Below are 20,630 nucleotides of genomic sequence, written 5' to 3' on the forward strand. Positions count from 1 at the left end.
GGGCTTAATATATCTCCTGCTGGTACCAAACAATCATTCTAGGGGATTAAAGTGCAACATCTGTTAACATTAATAGTGTTTTATATACTCACATGTGTTAAAGAAGCCTCCACTCCATTATTAGTCTCCTAAAATACCTTCTAGACCAATATACCGATTTAGCATAAATTACACATATATCCTCCATCGCTAACTTAGGATAACAAAGAAATATTGTAGTGTGAAATGGTCAAAGAGGAAAATTCTATCAACTATGAAGTAACACATTTTCTTTGAACCAAGTCAACTGAATGTAAATGTATGTGCATACACGGATATGTAACTCATACACACACGACACTGGTCTAGTCTCGAATGGCTTTTTGAATCAAAAATCCTCTTGAGCATTTTTCTCTTAAATGTGGGTACCATACAGCTTTTCGTACAAAAGGCCCTTCATTTCAGGGTATTGTGTTCACATCCTCTGTTGTACCGATTCTCACTCTGAAACAGCTCGGTCCCCTTCCCTATCCCTTCATTCCCTCTGCCCTAACTCCTTCTCTCTGAACTCTGCCCAGAATGTCACAGATGCTTTCTCACCTTCCATCCAGCATGCCAACTTCTGTGAGATTCACCTTCCTAATTTCACCCCAAATCACAGAAACGTGTAAAACCAGGACCAATCCTAGAAATCATTTCATATACGAGGCAAAGCAAACACCTGGGGATGTGAGTTGACAAAGGCAAATCTCAGAACTGCTGTTTCTTAAATTTTCCTGTGTGTACATATATTACTATTTCACTGTAATTTACCACAACAAATCTATCACCTCTATTTTAACCATGGAAAATTGAAACTGGGGGCCAAGGTTGGGGGAATGGTAATTGAAAGATGTTCTTTAAAGAGAAGGAAAAAAAGACACCAGAAGTAGAATTCAAACAGATCTTACACCAAAAATACTCTACCTTAACCCTCTGCTTCTATTGAACTTCTCTGCTCAGTAATTGTAAATATGCCTTTCAAACTTTTACTCAAAATGCTTTAGCCACGAATAAAGCATTTCTGTCCTTCAAACTTAGCGAATTCTACAGACCTGACACGCTTTTAAGAACCACCTGTGACCAAGCAGACTGCCTCAAATCGAACACTTCTCCCTGCCCCCCAGCCCCAGCCCCAGGTTCCTACAGCCATTATCCACGCCATGTGTGGCGTAGTTCTTAATGGATTGTTTTGTTCTTTCTAAATACGTTTTTATTTATTTGAAGGGGAGAGTGAGAGAGAAAGAGGGATACAGATTAGACATCTTGCCTCCACTAATTCACTCCCCAAATGGCCACTGTCTGAGTCCCCCACACGGGTGACAGGGAACCAACTAAGTACAAGTAGTTGGTTCATCTTCCACTGCTCTCCCAGGTGCATTAGCAAAGAGCTGGACTGGAAGCAGGGCAGCTGGGACTTGAGGGATGCTGAGCTGGCACTGTAGGCAGCGGCTTAGCTCCCTGGGCCGTAACACCAGCCCCTTGTGGGTGGTTTTGTGACTCTTTCTCAATCAAGATCTTAAAACTAGTTTTCAGATCTCTTTTGTTGACATTTTTACTGTTTACCTTTCTTTAATAGAACTGTCTTCAAACCAAGCCAAAAACAATTCCTGGAAACTTTGTTCAAGGCACCAAAGATAGTATACTGCAAGCCTTACAACAACACAGAAGAAAAGGATATGAGACAAAAGTGCAAAGAACAAATTATTTTAATGAAATAAAGAGAGTAAGTGCTCCTTATGGACCAAGGCTATTGCTCAAGCCTTTAATCTTGATTTTGGTGAGCAGTGTTATAGCCTACTGATCAGCAGACTGAATGTGGAGTAAACTAATCAGCTTTCTGGAAAATACTAAAATTTGCAGTGGATTTCTTTTTTGGCTAATATACCTAAACATACTCTGACACTTCACTAAAATTACTATTATTTATTGATTTCCTGGTTTTCCTTCTTTAATTTTTATGACAATTCGATTTCATGTTCTTGGGCCAGGGAAGACTTACTCTCACCCTGGAATCGTTCTTGTCGTAGCAGTCCTTTCTGCCTGGAATCCCACCTGCCACTTGTCCTTTCGCCAGTGTATCCCTTTCCTAAGACTCAGTTCATCTATCACTTGATGCTCTAACTGGCTCCTACTCTAAATCCTAACCTACACCATGGGAACGGTGTCGTTACTGTCCACAGTGCACTGTGCTCACCACTATCACAAAGTATCTGAAGTACAATTTTCATAAGAAAATGAGGTAACTGGACAGAGTACTCTTGGCTTTCACATCTACACCTTCCAGGAGTGTCACCCACCCTTCAGGACGGAAGGAGAAGAGGGAGGTTGGAAAGGAAAGAGGGAGGCAGGAAGCAATGACCTGGATAATGCATTGGAAGGATACATTAGAGAAGTAAGTGGAGTTCGGAACCTTGAGTATGAAATATAAATCAACTGGAAACAGAGATCTCCTAGTAATAGGGATGGTCAAGCATTTTTTTCAAAGCAGGCCTATTTTTAAATTAAATAATTAACTGAGAGCGGACGTTTGGCGTAGCAGTTAGGATGCTGGTTGGGATAGAGCCATCCTACGTTGCAGTCCTTGGGTTCCATGTCCCACCCACCCTGTCTCCTGATTCCAGCAGCTAACACAGACCCTGGAAGGCATTCGTGATGGCTCCCATAACTAGACTCCTGCCATCCACCTGGGAGACTTGGATTGAGCTCCAGGCTCCTAATTTCAACTTGGCTGGTTGTAGGTATCTGAGGAATGAGCCGGCAGATGAGCGCTCTCTGTCTCACTGACTCCCAAATTTAAAAACAATAATAAACTTAAATATTGAGGCATATCAATTTGTAAGTGCAAACACAAATGAGTATTTTTTTTTTTCAGGAAATTTATCACTGTTTACAGAAAGTATCTAGTCATTTTCATCATTTACAAAAGTCAAACAAACCCTGAAGACAGCGTTTTTAAAAGCACTGAGCTGGGCCCAGCATTATGGTGGAGCAGGTTAAGACTTGGCTTGTGATGTCGGCATCTCATATCAGAGTATTGGTTTGAGTGCCAGCTACTCAGTTGCCAGTCTAGCTCCTTGCTAATGTGCATGGACCCAGGTGGAGTTTCAGGCTCCTGGTTTCGTCCTGGCCCAGCAGTGGCTGTTGTGATCATTTGGGGAGTAAACCTAAAAATAAAACCACTGAGCCTCCTCATTTTATGAGAAAAGCAGCAGAAAGGTCCAGTTACTAGGGAAACAAAACCTGAAACTCAGCACCAAGCATTAGTAGAATAAACCTTTGATGAATTTAAAAAAATACTTATGAATTTAATAGTACCTACAAAAATAATTTAAATTTAAAACTTTTGAAATATTACAAAATTAAAACCATATGAAATTACATTAAATATATCTGATAATTTTGCTAGTTAGTAAAATGTGAAGATTGCATAAGTGAACAAATTAGACATTTATTTCCAAAGTATACTAAAAATACTAGATAATGTTTTCTTACATAACTTTTTTGAAATATGGGTAGGCTTCCACAATTACATACTTTCATGAGAAAAATATTGTTTCCAAGAGTAAAATTAACAGTGAAATTCTAACAAGGAACAACAAAGTGTAACAAAGAATGAGAAAATTAAAACCCAAATCATTTTTCTCCTCCAAAATCACAAAATAGGGAACAGCACTCCAGTGCAACAGACATCCATGGGCTCTCTCTCTCATTTCTATATGAACAACCAGGAAATTTCACACTAGAAATTAAACTTCAGCATTACAATTAAAATATCTGATACTGCCTAAAATGAAGATTCTTTGTAGCATTTGTGACTTACAGAGCCTGTTAAAAATCCATGGCTACTTTGAAATTCTAACTTTTCACTGTTCTCAGACCAGCATTTGCAACTTAATCAACTTTGAAGATTATGAATCAAGCAATGCTGACAATAAATCTAAGCAACTCATTTGCAGAAATGTTCCTGGATATTAAATATGAGATTTAACAGGTTTTCATCATTAGACTCTGTAAATGGTGTAATATATATATGTCTGTCCTAATTTGATAAGACGTGCTTCTCACATAACACTCGTCAGACTAAATACAAGAAATTGTTCTGGCACTTCACTAAATTAAAATCTTGAAACTCCACAGCTTGAATGTACAAATTTAGATTTTATTAATACTTTAAATCAAACCATAGTTATTATTCAGTTTCATATAATGCAATTTATAGGAGTCTTCTGCTGTGAAAGCAAGAACACAATGAGATTTTAATCAGATTTTAATGAGTCACTAGCAGACATTCTGGAAGCCAACCATCCCCCTCCCCCTAAAAATGATCATTTCACAATTAAAAAATAAAGAGAATCCACCTGTGATATGTAAATACTCAATGTAGAAATGAATTGTAGAAAAATGACTCCTTGCAAACTAAAAAATGTCTCGGATGCTAAAAAATCTGGCCACTTTTGTTAAAGGCTCATATAAAATATTATATGCTATTGTTTCATAGATTGCTAAGTGACTAGACAGTTATACAATAACAAGCATTCAAACATGGATTTGCTAAAATATTTTCAAAACTTTATATATTTTCATTACAAATCTTAAAAATTTCTTTTTAAAGATTTCTACTCCATTTTTGGTAACTCACTAAATAAAACAAAACTCACACTACAGTATCAACAACCATATTTAGCCAATTTCTCTTCATATCATGCTGATTACCTTATGGATATCTACGTCTTCAGAGTAACTGATCCTCTCAGAAAAGGGAGACCCGTTAAGAAAAAAAGGTGGAGCAAGGCATCGCACCAGCACACAGTCTGACAAATATCCTCCACTGACCTCCTTTTAAAACCTTAGCACATGGGAGGATCCGAATGTTGGTGATGATCTGAGGGCAGGGATTCTGGACCTGTGATTATTGGTGAGAGAAAAGAACTGCAGAGAAGAATCCTACTTGAGTGTTTTCTTTATGGTAACCTGCAAGCATCGGATTGTAAAAGGTAAATGAGGAAAAATCACTAATTTTTTTGTATTTAATTGCACAACAATTTTAAAAAGTACTGATATTTTTAGGTGGACAGGCATATGTCAAAATTTCCTGTTTTGAGTATTGGAACATTAATTTTGATAAAAGCTGGTTGGGTAAGGCACTGATTTAGCAGAAGAAAGTAGCAAGAGTACTAGGAAATCCTATGATAAGAAATAGAAAGTGCTGAGCAGAACTGAGAGGAAGAAGAAAAGACAATCTCCAAGGAAACAAGAGAGAAAATAAAACAAATCTCAAGAGTGAAAATGGATGCAAAAGACAGGGGTCACTTAATATGTGAGTTAACATTCAGCAGATTTAATTTACATCAATAATGCTAACAATAACCATTTATTGAGAATTTGATGTGTATGAAGGTCTATTAAACACTACTCCAGCATCATCTAGGTTTTTCCCTATTATATGGAAGGAAGAACATTTTTGGATTAGCATAGAAAAATTTTAACATTGAGAGGAACATGTAACTGATTAGGAGCCAGTGCAAGTTATTATAATCTTCATCAATGATTACCATTTATTCCAAAAATATATTGAGAGCCTACACTGAGGAATTACCGATGGATAGGTGATGGTACCTACCATCACCTGCTCAGGCTTATCACTCATAATTAACATGATACAAAGGATCAGCTGTAATACCTAAAATCCATTCCTGGGGATGAACTGAAAGACTACTGATTAAATGACTTTTTTATTCTTACAAGAAACAAGATGTAGAGGGGAAATTTCCTATGCATCAATAAGGTAAATAAATAATATTACAAGTTTCTGATAATCACAGAGAAAACCACAGTAAAGATAAATTACAATGAATTTAGAAACAAACAAACAAACAAAAAAAACTTTCGAGGACAGTTACTCCTAAGCTTTCTGAAAAGGACCAGGCTGGTATCCACGGAAACCTAAGAATATCAAAGAGCTGTTTAAAGAATTGTGAAGACTGTTACTAAAATGGCATGAACAATGGAGAATATCTCAACAAGGCTAATCAAGACAAAGGTACTCTTTAATAAAATAAAGATTTCTCTCTAGTCAGTTAACTTTTATACAGGCTTGGTTACATAGAAGAAACCCAACAAAATACAAATAAACTTAAAACCTAGGAGATACAGCCTGAAACCTGAATTAACATTTTCTACTCTGTACAAATGTTTGGAAGAAATGTATGATTTAAATATATGTAGGTTTATACTCAAACATTTTTTAAAACATCCATAAAGGAAGAAAATTACATTTTTTTCACAAATATCACACTAAAACACACAAATTTCAACTTGAAGAAATTCTGAGGGCTGTGGGTATTCTTTGCCCTTCATGCATGCACCTGCAAGCAGCATCAGAAAATGAACTCGTTTCATGTCCCTTGCTCTGAAGCCAGCTACCAACATGACTGATGATTTGACTAGAACTTGTTCTAGAGGCTTTCACGCCTAAGTCCTCCTCTCTCTCGCATTCAGTCAAAAGCCAAATTCTGTCCCAAAGTCACAAAAGTTCCCACATTCATCTACTGCTATTGCCTCGCACCAAGACTGCTAGTCACATTTTCAAACAAGGCTTTCACTGCCTTCTGTATTCTTCACTCTAGTTCACTGGGTACACCACTTGGGAGCTGGCAATTAGATACAATACTTTCTTAAATTAAAATACACAGCTTTTTATGGCCTACATGACAGTCTGATCTTAGCAGATCATGGTCTTTTATAAACTTATCCCAAACGGACATCCTAGCTTCATCTCCTTCCACTTGCTATACAATTCATTCTACACATACACTCCCCCGAGGCACCCATACCCATGTTCTTTTCCTCTCTTTTCTCCTCTAACATCCTGCAATCCTCTCTGCCTTCGGGTCTATTTAACTCTTTTTCTATACCACTCATTTTGAAACCTTTCCAGCTACCCGTTGTTTCCACAGCCTTCCCACTACACTCCATTTTAGGCATGTCATTACAGTAAGCCTTGTATTACAAATACTTGTGCAAACGTGTTTCTCTCATGAACCTAGTAAGTACAATCCTTACATACAGTATATTTCTCCAGCCTTAATAAATGGATGCTGATCTAAAATGAACTGAATTAAAGCCAGGAAGTTAATGGTACACTAGACGAAATTGTGCTTATAGCTAAAACTGTTCTTGTAAAGGATAAAACACAATCAGTATTTAAAAGTACAGGCTATAAGATGAATGCAAGGAAATGTGTATTTTTGGTCTGGTAATTTTGGCAAATTCAGCACCATAAGTTGTTAAATTTTTAAAACCACATGTGCTGCCACAATAACCTTTGTGGCACTGTAGGGAACCAAAATAACATCTCGAAAGTAAAAATCCAAGGCATTATAAACATATTGAATTATTAAAGCGAATCTAAGGCTTTATCTACCACTTATGCACATGCAACACCATTGACAATAGCAACTCTGAGCGACAAAATGCAGAACTGATTTCAAGAGCTTGTACCTACATATGAAATCAAATTTTTCAAAAAATAATTTCGGTGCAACTTTTATTTTAGTAAGACTCTCAAAAGAATTCTACATAGCAAGAATTCCCTAATACTGTAGATCTTAATATAGTTTATTAAAACTGGGAGTGAGAAGTAGGACGATGGTAAAAATTAAAATATTCTGGCTTGGTGATATGTTGTGGCCTTGAGAACACTACTGTCTTACACAGAAAGCTTAACAAAGGGTGCTAGGGGCTGGCGCTGTAGCATAGTAGGTAAAGCCACTGCCTGCAGCGCCAGTACCCTATATGGGCACCAGTTCAAGTCCTGGCTGCTCCACTTCCGATCCAGCTCTATGCTATGGCCTGGGAAAACACTGGAAGATGGCCCAAAACCTTGGGTCCCTATACCCGCATAGGAAGACCCAGAGGAAGTTCCTGGCTTCTGGCTTTGGATCGGTACAGCTCTGGCCATTGCAACCATCTGGGGAGTGAACCAGCTGATGGAAGACCTCTCTCTCTGCCTCTGCCTCTCTGTAATTCTGCCTTTTAAATAAATAAACAAGATTTACTCATCCAAATCTACTCTAAAAATGTGCTCTATAAATGAAATTTTTGGTCAGATTAACACCATCTTCAATGTAAATTAATTCCAAAGATTGAAATATCTGCCTTACAGCTCAACAACCAAACACACCATTGGATATTTTCACTATATTTTAAAAGACAAATTTTTGATCATTATATTTAGAATCAGGAACAATTTTCAGATTTTTTAAAATGTATATTTACATATATTAAAGCCAAAGCTACATAACTATACTCTTCTAGATTTATTATCTATGTGTTAGCAAAGACTCAATAAAATTCATTTACATGAAGTCCCCTACTAAAGACTAACAGCTTCTGATTTTCAGTAAATCTTTATAGAATTTTTCAATCTATCCATAAATCTTGCAAAAAAAGGGAGGGTGGGACTGAAGGCGTTTCTATACCACCACAATGGATGATTTCAAAAATTTTAACTTGTATTTTAACCCTTAAATTTCATACATTTTTGATTACATGTTAAATGGTGGAAAACAATGAAGTTTTTGTAAGTATTCAGCATTAAAAAGTGAACTGGATAAAGAATTAATGTTCAAAGAGATAAATAGAGATTTAAAAATTGAGAGTGGTATATATTTGATATTGTCTAATACTTAACCTTTATAGGGAATGTTAACAAAAATTTTAGATAGCCAAAATCATTTATTGTTTCATGGAATTCTAACATTTTCAGTCTGACAGTTTGACTTTCTAACTACTCTACTGACACACATTATAGATCCCTAGCTAAAACTCTCTCCATAAAAGGGTTGCAAATACATCTTAATTTCCTAAAGTCTTTTTTGTTTTTGAGAAGCACACACACACACTGAGAGAGAGAGAGATTGAGATCCCATATGTTAGTCTACTCCCAAAATGTTTACGAACTGGAAACTCAATCCAGGTCTCTCACCTGGGGGGCAGAAGCTCAACTACTTGAGCCATTATCTGCTCCTTGCCAGGGTGTACATTAGTAGGAAGGTGCAATCAGGAACAGAGCTGAAACTTGAACCATACACTTAGCTATGAGATGTGGTTGTCTTAACTGGTGTCTTCCACCCCACCAATAAACTTCTTTTGCAGTTAAATATAAATTAATTACAGAAATTAAAATAGCAAAATTACCACAAAGTTCCTATGATTCTTAGATTATAATAAAAAAAGACAAGGAAAGAAAAATCAATAGATACTGATGTCTTACACATCATGCAAAAATTTGGAAGTTTAAATAAAACAGCCTTATTTTTAGGCAAAGATTTAGCCAAAGAGAATGCTAAATCATGGTAAAAAATTAATGCATATAATTATAAATCTGGTAGAAATAAATTTAAATAAAAGAAAGTAAAAAGGCAAACCAAAGGCATCATGCTATATAATTCCTCATACCAATCTTTTTTTATATACAAACTAGCTTTTCTTTAAAACCACTTTATTTGTAATACAAATTCTGTTATAAGATGGGAATAGATGTGCATTTCTCAAACTGATAAAGAAAAACTGATGTATTTTAAGAAAAAAATACACATATGAAATAGCTTGATTTTGTAGGCTGAATAACGTAGGCAAGTATAAAAAGATCACCCATATGTAAGGAATGATCATCACAGACTAAGCATTCAAATAATCTTTTACACAGGGTGAGTAATGTCAAACATGAAGGCATAGCAAATATGGTTTTTTTAAACTCTCAAATATGTTTTTTTTAAACTCTCAAAGGCTTAAATATATACTAAGATACTAAACAATTTGCCTCTTTTTAGAAGATCCAAAAGCAAAGCTTATCTGGAAAGTTTAATGAAAAAAAAATTTTAAAGATAAAGCTCTCCACCATCAATTCAGACATCAAATTACTAAAACAGCATCTGAAAAAATATGTAAGAGGATACATTATAAAGTATTACAGCAACATACGAAATACTCAAAAGTTCCTCTTACAAATAGTGCCTGAAAATCTCAATTTTATGAACATCTGCCAATATCAATTTTATAAGTATCCAGGAGTTCACAATTTATTCTTTATTTATAGAAGCAAAATCGATTTTAACAAAGTGAATGAACCAAAGCTATATTTTAGTTTATTTTCAATTAAAAGTTAACACTGTGGTGATTTAATTGCAACTTTCTTGATAAGCTTCTCTTGATTTTCACAGATTAACAAGCAATAAAGAGAATGAGGCCATTAGTGTATGTAATCTACAAGATTCTCAATACTCTGAAAATACTTAAGCAATGCTTGTGCTATAAGCTATTCAATTTAGTATAGTTTTAAAGACCTCTAATTCTATTCTGATTTTTAAGGAATATTATTTAACTACTAAAAATCAATTCCAACATTTTTGAAAAGTGCAACCCTAGAAAATGTGAACACTAAGGTACTTAAGCTTTGTGTTTAGATTTTTAATCACATAATATTAACAAAATAACAACTGCTTTAGAAGAAATCTATTCTCATTTAATGAAATCAAATTCAAGTTTCCAGGCTTAATTATCCGAGGACTTGCATACCTCTTAGTAACAACGCAAGAAAATTAGTAAGAAACAAAACACACTGGAGATATAAGAGAGTGATTACATTACTAAAATAAGCAAAGCATAAACGTTATGTTTAACCATCAGGATCATTATCATTCTGTCACTGTTTCTACAAATTCATGTCATCAAAAATCAACCTTAAATTCCTGGAAATTACAATGACAGAAGACTGCTTACAGAAAGCATTCATTCCCTTAATGTGTTGCAGGGGTTACCTGAACCCTACACAGCAAAGACCTCCTGAAGTGTAATTTCCAAACTCCAGACACTTGTTGTTGCATTAGCTAAGCTACTATGGACCAGAAACTACTACTAATGGATAGCAAAACAGGAGGCTGTAACAAGCAGTAACAATGCTGGGTGAAGTTCATTCCTTGAATCTAGGCTGATTTTTTATTTAGGGCCTCTGACATGAGTGATGACGACTCTCCTAGTGCTCTTATATTCACTCAAAATAACAATGCCCTCTGAATCAGAACTCTGATCTTATAAGCATTAAATATAAATTAATTTACAAAAGTCATGACATAAAAACTCAGTGATTAAATAATTTTCACTGAATGGCTTTTGTTTTTTTTTTAAACATGGATCTCAAGAAAGAGTTTAGCAATTTATATCATCTAAATCATACAAATTTTAGAGGCAAAGTTATTTATTCAACTGTGGAAAGAATAATTGCTTTTATTTTGGATGTTAGATATTTCCTTGGATGTTGCTTATTTTTATATAAAAGCAACACTGCTTAAATTCTTGAGGAAATTTATGGAATTGTACATTTATTCTTTATAAAAATAACAGAAATCCAGTATTCTATGATTTTTAACATTTTCATTCTTTAGTGTAGTTCTGCATTAGCAGTATCTTGCAAATGCCACAAAATCTGCTACATAAAGTATATATATTTAGAATATTCTTCTTAAATCTCCCTTTGATTTCAATTTGGGAAAGTATCATACAAAAAGAAGCCTTTGACACATACAAAAATCATAAAGAAATTAATACTGCTCAACTATTTTTGTAACTGAACTGAAAACAATTTTTAAATCCTGGGAATAACAAAGTGTTTTAAAATAATTTTTCCCAACATAGTTATTAAAACATGTAGATTCAATGTTCTGCATTCCAGACTTTTGATATATGTAAGCAAAAGTTTTTCTTTAATACTATCTAGAGTCTATCATATGATTTAGTAACTTCTACTTACAAGGCTTAACATGTTAAAATACTTGACTCTTGGATGAAAAGGTATAAACTTTTTTTTCTTTTTAAGAAACTGCCATTTTATCAAATTTGTATTAAAAAGATTATTTCAAATACTCATAACATATTAGAGAGTTATTCTTCAAAACAGTGTATTCATAATATATAGTTATAAAAATTATAATCTCCAATAGATGCAGAAACAATTTATATATATTTACTATTAAACATATATGTGAATGAAATTCACTGTTATATCAAATTAATACTTTTTATTAATTAAAGAACATTTTATTTAAATTTCCTTGATAATTTACAAAGAATGTCAGGGTTATTTTAAACTGAAGAGCAGTTACCAATTAATTTCTTTGTCATAAACATCCCCAATATAATAAAATACCAACACTTCTGCAAGAACAATTTGATTAACTTCTCAATAACATTTTCTTTTCAATGGAGACAGATTTTACTATTTTAAAAATCATTTAGTAGTCTACCTTCCAATTTAAAATAAGCCAAGTAGCACTTACCCTAGCTGTGTCTTTCCAGTAACCTCACAGAAGTTATGCACTCTGTGACAGTGCTGTGCCTGGCGTAACAATTTTCCTGGAATGAATTCTCCAGTAACCCTTCCCTCACTGCGAAGGGAGTTGTATATGAGGGAAAGTAATGAACTACAGTATTTGATTCCATTTTCCTATTCCTATCATATTTAGGATAGATAGGACCTAATAAATATCTCTTTATCATATTATTTAAGACAATGACACAAAGTTGATGCTAGAGAATACCTATCAATAATTCTATAGAAAAGGAGCATTTTTATTATACCTTTGTGAAGCATGCCATCATAATCCTATTGAGGTATCACTGTTATTTCTAAAAGTCTTAGGCTGTTATGAAAATACTCCCCACAAATATCTGACTTGGTAAGATACTACAGGACCACACTGACAGAGTAATATTTATACAAGTCCATGCCAGTATCATAAACCTTTCTATTAAACAAGTCCCCTCAGTTAAGAAGGTTAATCTTTATAAATCACAATCTGACTTTTTACATTAGAAAAGTTTAATAAAATAAACCCAAAACAATGAATTTTGTTCACAAAGCCTCTTAAAATAAACTTACAAAATAAATATTTTTCTTTGTTATATCATTCGTTGGTACACTCAGAGAAGTAACTATTACATCTCTTTTTCCAGGATGCTTGAGAGGATAATCTTCCTTTTTTATTTTTTAACCTCCCAACAAGCAAATTCTGAAATGACATTACTGTACCAAAACATATAAAGATTGGAATTGATTTTTTATTAGAATTTAACATAATACCCCTATCATTAAGTTTCCTGGCACAAGTAAATGTACACAGGTAATGTGAAAATTTTTGCTCATTGAAAAAGATCTCAACATTCCTAAAAGCTTATCACCCTGATTACTAAAACACCTATAAGGAAAACTCTCAAATATATGAATATTCAGCTTTCAGTTTCTTAGAAATCCAACTGGACAGATGCCATATATGGAATTCAGTTTCAATCAAGTGATGTCATTTGCCTGCATTTGTTTCCAAGTTAGTCAGCAGTTTCCAAAATCACTTAACATTAGGTCCTTACTGGTAGCTACATTGAGTGTCACTGCACTAATCTATCCATTACTGCAAGTACTAATAATAGTCCCAATTTAAAGTGATCATTTTTATTTTTAGAAAAGAACATATGCAACTCATCTAATTTGAGCCATTAATTAAAGGCAGTGGTATGCAATTTACTTCATCATTAGTGATCACTGAATAGTTTATATAATCTGGAAGATTATCTAAAAAGCTGAGAGCTCTCTTCTAACAACTGTAAGTTAAACAGTAAGATAGCTCTGTGGTCATTCTCCCAGAGCTTTAGTCAATCATAAAAAAATCACAACTTGAAAATGAATTTGATAACTTTATTGTCTCTCAAGGTATTTTATTAGGAAAAGGCAAAATGGCACATCTGTAATATGTGAATTTAAGAAATGTTAAACACCTGATATTTAATGTATTAAACTTCACTATAATTTGGCAAAATTCAAAGTGCCTTACTTTCCATAGAACAGTTTTTCTCAAACACAAGTAAAGCATCTTATTAAATAAAACTTCCAAAAGGAAATTATCAGTTTATAGTGCCTTGATCATTTAATCTCATATACAAGCTCCCTCTGCAGGTAATAACAAGGGTTAGCAAACATATCTGAAACATGTAGGCAGCTGCCTCCATAAAATGCAGATCATTTTATAGAAACACTATCCAGTACTGTTCCCTCTTTACCCATTATCTGATTAAAATAACTACTCTTAAAAAACTTGTGGCCAACATTTTTATTCTTCTGCTCCATTCTAGTTACCAAGGCAGCTTGAGCAGGCAGGATACACAGACTTCACAAAGTCACCAGAAAGACACTCACCCAAAGTGTGTTTCAAAAAAAAGAAAAAACACTACACTGCTTACACAGCACCAGCCTGAAATGCCAGACCACCCAAAGCAAAGCTGCCCAGCCTAGGTATCTGACTGGGGTTCTGAACAGAGTAAACAATCAGAGGTGGCATCTTGGGATAGATTTACAGCGAAAGATAAAAGATCAATCTTAAATGAATGCAAAAACAACTAAGTTTTTTCTTCTCATTTTGAAAAATTTTAACTCAAACCTGAAGAGATTTTGTAGGAAAAAAAAATCTAGTTTTTATTAATTCAATCAAAAAAGAAAAAAACTATCTGGGTTGCAAAATGCTCTTTAGCCTATTTTTTTTTTTAAGAATCTGTTTTCAATTTCTGTTTATACAATGTCCTCTTCTGCTCTATGCCTTTGCCCAGATACAAATATGGTAGTACACCTCTAACAAAGGGGCAAAAGATGGGAAGTGAAGAATCGCTGCAAAGCCTTGGGAGCGACTTTGTTATGAACAAATTGGTACTGGATACTGGTTGTTTTCTCTCTCAAAATCTCTCCCTTCCAATATGCACACACCACCTTGCTAATATGTAAACAGTGACTAAAAATTTGAGGTAAATTCAGTTTGACTCAGCTATAAATACTGACAGGCTTATGAAAAGTGATTTTCAAAATCTACGGTTCTTACTGAAAACTGTAAAAGCTTTTCATGATAAAACGTACAGAAATACCATTCAGAGATGTGTGATATTTCTTGTTTCCACTGAAACAAAGAAAATAAGATAAAAGGCAAAAACTAATAAGCAGCATTTTAAAGTTTTTTTCAGAGCAAGAAATCAAATTGTTTCACCAATATTTTGATTCCCAGGTTGTAGTCTAAAACCAGTGAAAAGTGGCTTCCAAGCAGGTCAAAGATATCACAGAACCTGCAGCAGAAACAGCAAAAAGGGGGAACATTCCTCTTACTCATCTACTGAACTATCAAGACAAAGCATCCAATCTTTGGATTTTTTTATTTTATTATTTTTAATTTATTACCTGGGATTATTACTTTGGATTTATTTTATTTATTTACCTTTAATTTATTACCTTGCTCAGGACAGACAGAACTCTGAAAAGGGCAAAAATAGTTAAAGGTCTGTAGTAAAACCTAAAGTGCCTAAAAATCAGAATTTTAGTATAACTTTTATTTTTACATATATATGAAGCAAAATAAAGCATTTGAGAACACCATTGTTTTTAAAATGGAGAACAAAAGATACAAAATCTTCAGTACATCAATATTCACTATATTTTCTAATACATTAAGCCTTCATGAGACTCTATGGGAATATATACACTGGCACACAGTATCACTAAACTTAATGTTTTCCAAACTGTCGGACTAACCACAGGGAAGCAAGAAACTGCAAGAACTAAAATACACCAAACACCCTGAGATTAAGAACACAAAGATGAGTGGAGCAAATGCTACATAAGAAATGTGTTCTGTAATGTCGAATCAATAACCAGAACAGCAAACACTAAAAAATGGGAGGCTTTTAATGCAGAGGATTAAATTTTTGTGTGGAAGGTACCAGTGGAAGAAAGAAATAATCCTAGAGAGAAATGCTTTGCTTCAAGTAAAGACACAGAAAGCAGTATTTTCAACATGATTCTTTTTTATGTAAACTCAAGTTGAAAACTGATTAAGTGAACAGTCTACAGAAAACAGAAATATAGTATCAGCTACAGACTTCATCTAAAATTTTGTAATGATTCACCCATTATATGAAAAACTGCTAGTGTAGCACATACAATTTTAACAGTAAATCATTAAAATTAGAAAATTCATAAACAACATGGAGAATTCTCTTTTGCTCTCTATAAATAGACACTACTATTGTCCCCCACAAGAGAAAGCATCAGCCAAAAGCAAGGTCACCTAGCCTGCCTCTGGTAGCCAAGTGCCATTTTTGACAGTAATTGGGGTTAGATTCTGTCATTTAAACTCAGAACAATAATCAGTTTGAGGTGTGGGCTGATGAAAAAGTACCTACAAAAGAATTAAAAGTGTGGATAGTACAGTCAATTCATGGTCCAAAGGCAGGAAACACTTTCAGTAGCAAAACAAAGATTAAATAAGTCTATCATTTTCAAAATCAGTTTTAAAAGAGATTTCTTTATCACATGTATTTTGAACTTGTGCTAATTCTTTAGCCAATAACAACCAACAAATACTGATATATAAAAAGGAACAGAATACAAATTGTGCTTCTGTATGTATATGTTTGCACATATTTTACCAAGAAAGGGGTTAAAGTGTATTATCTAATAATTGAAAGAGCAAAACTAAGCCCTTTTTTATTAGGAATCTCATGGCATATGCTCTGCCACTATATCTGAACATTTTGTTATTCAACCAGATAAAGGTAAGAATTTGGTTTTTATTCCAACAAAATACTTATTTCAATTGATGAAAGTCTACTGTTTACCATCTTTTCAACTTCTCCCATCTCTCATAGCCAAGAATATCTTATATTTGTATCTCTATTTTTTTTCTGGCTATCAGGTTTTATTTTAAAAAAATTTTTGGAGTTAATGCATCTTAAAATGGAATTAAGACTTGTTCATATATTTCAGGAAGTTAACTTTGCTTAGCCTAAAGAGTCAGTAATATTTTGGTTTTTACGAAAGTAGTGTACATAATCAAAAAGAAAAAGAAGCCCTCCGAATAATGTTCAGCTTTAAACAGGCTTCTTTTAAGGGAACTAATTTCAACACTGAAATTCAGAGATTAAGGTGTAATCCCTGCGTGTGAATTTTTATGTTTGCAACGTACTCCTCACAGATTGGAAAAATCAATGACAAGACCAACAGGGGCCCGTTTTGCTCAGTGTAGTTTTCTTGTCATGTAGTGATTAATGCTGTGCTCTGTAGAGGGAGACATTACATCCGGGCTAAAACAGACCTAAATTTTACCCTCAGGCAGAAATCTGATTTAAACATCTCTATTTAAAGTGACATTTGTCCTCCCTTTTCAACTGGTTTCCCCAGAAATTCCAGGAAGTTGACTTCACGACCTAAAAACAGCCGGGTGGCTCTGAGCAGCGGTTGTGCCTGTTCTTGCACTTCGGTAAAACTGGGTGCCAGACTGCATCAAGGTGGCAATAAAACAGGTACCCAGCTATCTGCTACCATGGATCCTGTGCCGCTTGACTGCCAAAAAGAATGTAAAATTTAAAATGCGACACAATCCTAGTATAATAAAAATACCTAAAATGTGTTTCTGTTGCTGATAATAAGCTAGTTAATCCCTTTTGATAAAGGTTTCTTTTGATCCATAAAATTACATCTGATATTCCACTAATCTGAAATGTCAACTGATTGCAAATTCTAGAAACCCAGAAAAGCAACTACTAAAAACAAACCTCTAAAATAAAAGAGAATACGCAAGTAGAAATAGTTTCTTCTATTTCATGCAATAGCTTCCATGAAGACAAAACTGGAAAGCAAAAAGAGAAAAATGTTCACATTACAAGTCGCAAGTAAACAAATGTATGCATATTAAGACAGGCGCCAATATCCTCGCACTGTGAAACATGGTAACTTTTGATATTATTAAGCAATTTAGACACTGCTGGCAAGTTCCTACTAACCAAGGTAATCTAATTTCTGTTGCTTTTCAACCTAAATTGATTTTTTTTCTTTTAGCCGTTCTGGTAATTGAACAAATTTATACAACTGTGATGGGATTTTACTTACCACCACACAATGCATAAAATTCTCTATGAAGACAAACTATATTACTTCATAAAACTGCATTTTTGTTGTAATTAAACAAATTGTATTTAAACTTGCTCTGTGCTTCTGAAGCAATCAATAGCATTTTGCTGTAAGCTGCACTTTACTTGCAGGTGCTAAGTGCTTGGCTCCTTCATTCGATCCACATTTTTCTTTTCAGATAATACTTATTTGCCAAATAAGTGAGATTTCTTCTAAGAAATAGCTATTTTTAAATGGTTGGAGCAGAATATTTAAAAGTGTACAGATTACTGCATACATTCAGTGCACCAGATAAATGACCTTTTAGAAAAAAGATGTTTTAGAATGGCTTTGGTTGATCAGGACTTTACTTTTCTCGTGATATCATGACTCACCTAAAAAAAAACTATGCAGGGTCTTCAAAATCTTCATGGAAAATGCGTGTTATAAACAAAAATGCATGAACTTCAAAATCTTTTGTACCAAAATGAACATTTTAAGTCCATTTTTCCACGAACTTATTTAAGTTCTTTGAATTTACACCAAAATAACACTGAGGGAGTTCCACAGTTTACAACATATACTTAAGGAAACCCATATACTATGCTCAAAACACCAAACTAAAGTCCTGAATAAAATCGAAGGTTATCACATTAGATCAAGAAAGATACCATTATTTTAGGTTTTAACTGCCTTAGCTCGAATAAGCAGCTATTCATCTCCAGCTCAAAAACAAACCATTTCCTCAAGCTTTTTCTTAAAGCATTAAAAAAAATCATCATCACTACTTGACCAATCTTTGAGAGCATCTTAAGTAGCAGAAAGATTTTAAGAGAATACTCTCAGTTTATTTTTCTGATAACATCATCTAATTACAGTAATGTGAGTGATTAAATACTTTTCAACCTTTCAATCTTCAATCAAGATTTATTTGAAGTGATGCATATTTGGGTGGGGCTACAATAATTAGAGTTATGTAAAAGAGCAGTTAACTAACCTATGATTGTAATCTATCTTTGAAATAGAAATGTTTTCATCTTTCTTAGAAATAGTTACAAAACAGTTATCCATTTAGGTAACAACTAAAATTTAAACCATAGGAACTGACATGCCCTTTTCAGGATTAGTAGGAAAAGTTGCTATTTTTTAAAAGCTTTATCAAAGTCATCAGGTGGCAAAGTTTTTAGGTAGGCATTTTCGCAAATAATCTGATGAGACTTCTTTATAATGGATGTGTTCCATTCCAAAAACATTGCCTTGAAAATAACTGAACTTTCGTTTGGCATGAAACTTTTCTGCTAAAAAGCAGATATGAATCCTGCACATCTCCCCTTCAAGACTCAAAATCAGTAAGGGAAAACATCAAAAGGCAGAGTGCTACAGTCTTGCAAGGAACTTTTGGTAAAAAAAAAATTATATATATTATATATGTATAAATAAAGTACCTTACATGACACTAAATTCTTCCATTTCCAAAGCTGTATTTCATTTTCAATTGAAGGACACCTAATCTGTGATCTTAAGTACTAGCAATTGGGCAAGAGGTGTGGATTCTTGTTAACTTAGGTCCCGTAGGTAGGTACAGGGTGTTTAGCCCATACCTTCGAAGTGTAATTCTCTCCTCATTCCACATTACACCTGTCAATCGACTATTATTTGAATATTTACTCACGAATGTGAGGTCAAATAAATATTTTTATAGAAAATAAAGCAATAACATTTTATTATTACGGTTTGCAGATTTCTAGTCATGACCTCTCAATAATCGCACTTCCCACATTCCTATACTACTCTGGACACTAAAATACTATTTTAAATATTTTAATGAAACACAGAAAGCTTCAATAATGATCAAATAAAGATCTAACCTTAAGTAAACCTTTGTTTTAAAGGTCTCCTCTTGCTCATTTCAAGAAAGGAAACACCCAGAAGCCTGGTGTTAACGTTTCTGCTGATTGTGGAAATTGCAGCAATAAAAACTCCAACTGCTCGTCTTAAATTAAGGCTTGTAGTACTGCATGTGAGATCTGTATATTTACATTCGTTTTTATAACATTTGGAAGTTTTGTTGTCTGCTTTGATGTTAGGCACTAATAAAGCAGAGACTCAAAAGCCTGGAAAAAATTATATTTATTGGAAATTCTCAAGTCAAAACTTGAAGTAATTGGTTTGTTCTACCCCACATGATTCAATACTCTGATTTCCCCAACTACCTGCTCCCAGAGCAATCTGCATTTCTAAATTCGTTTTCTGTTGCCAACACATAGTAACCCAGTGATTGAAAATGGCAGCTGAAGTGCTTCTACAACACATTAATTTTTCTCTAAGTAGTCCAATTTTGTCATCTAAATGTTGAAAAATCTTCTTTCCTCTGCATTTTACACCTTTAGAGATTTGCTGAATTCAGGATCACCATCATATAAAATGAAGAGCGGTGTTTTCAAGACAATTTTTAGATTATCACTAATAGCTCTAAAGGATAATGTGTTTTCCTTATAACACTCAGCATTCAAAGCAGACTAGTTAACAGCAACTTAAGTGCAATAATAGCAATTACATCAATGTGGGCTTTTTTTTAAAACCGCTAAAGTACTTCTCAGACAAGTGAAGGAATCAATCAGATAAATACACTATC

At 34.0% G+C, this 20,630-nt stretch overlaps 1 protein-coding gene across 46 annotated transcripts in view; it reads right to left on the minus strand.

Moving 5' to 3' along the window:
- Positions 1 to 20,630, minus strand: part of ADGRL2 (adhesion G protein-coupled receptor L2) — a 695,256-nt gene that overhangs the window by 172,653 nt on the left and 501,973 nt on the right. For 2 of the 46 annotated variants that reach the window (XM_070078187.1, XM_070078168.1), the window contains one exon: positions 17,662 to 17,735. The exons of the other annotated variants lie outside the window; for them this stretch is intronic. The gene's annotated coding sequence lies outside the window, so the exon portion shown is untranslated. The remainder of the gene's footprint in view (positions 1 to 17,661; positions 17,736 to 20,630) is intronic. 46 annotated transcript variants of the gene reach the window in all.

This window comes from Oryctolagus cuniculus, chromosome 7, assembly GCF_964237555.1.
Source record: "Oryctolagus cuniculus chromosome 7, mOryCun1.1, whole genome shotgun sequence".
Lineage (NCBI taxonomy): Eukaryota > Metazoa > Chordata > Mammalia > Lagomorpha > Leporidae > Oryctolagus > Oryctolagus cuniculus.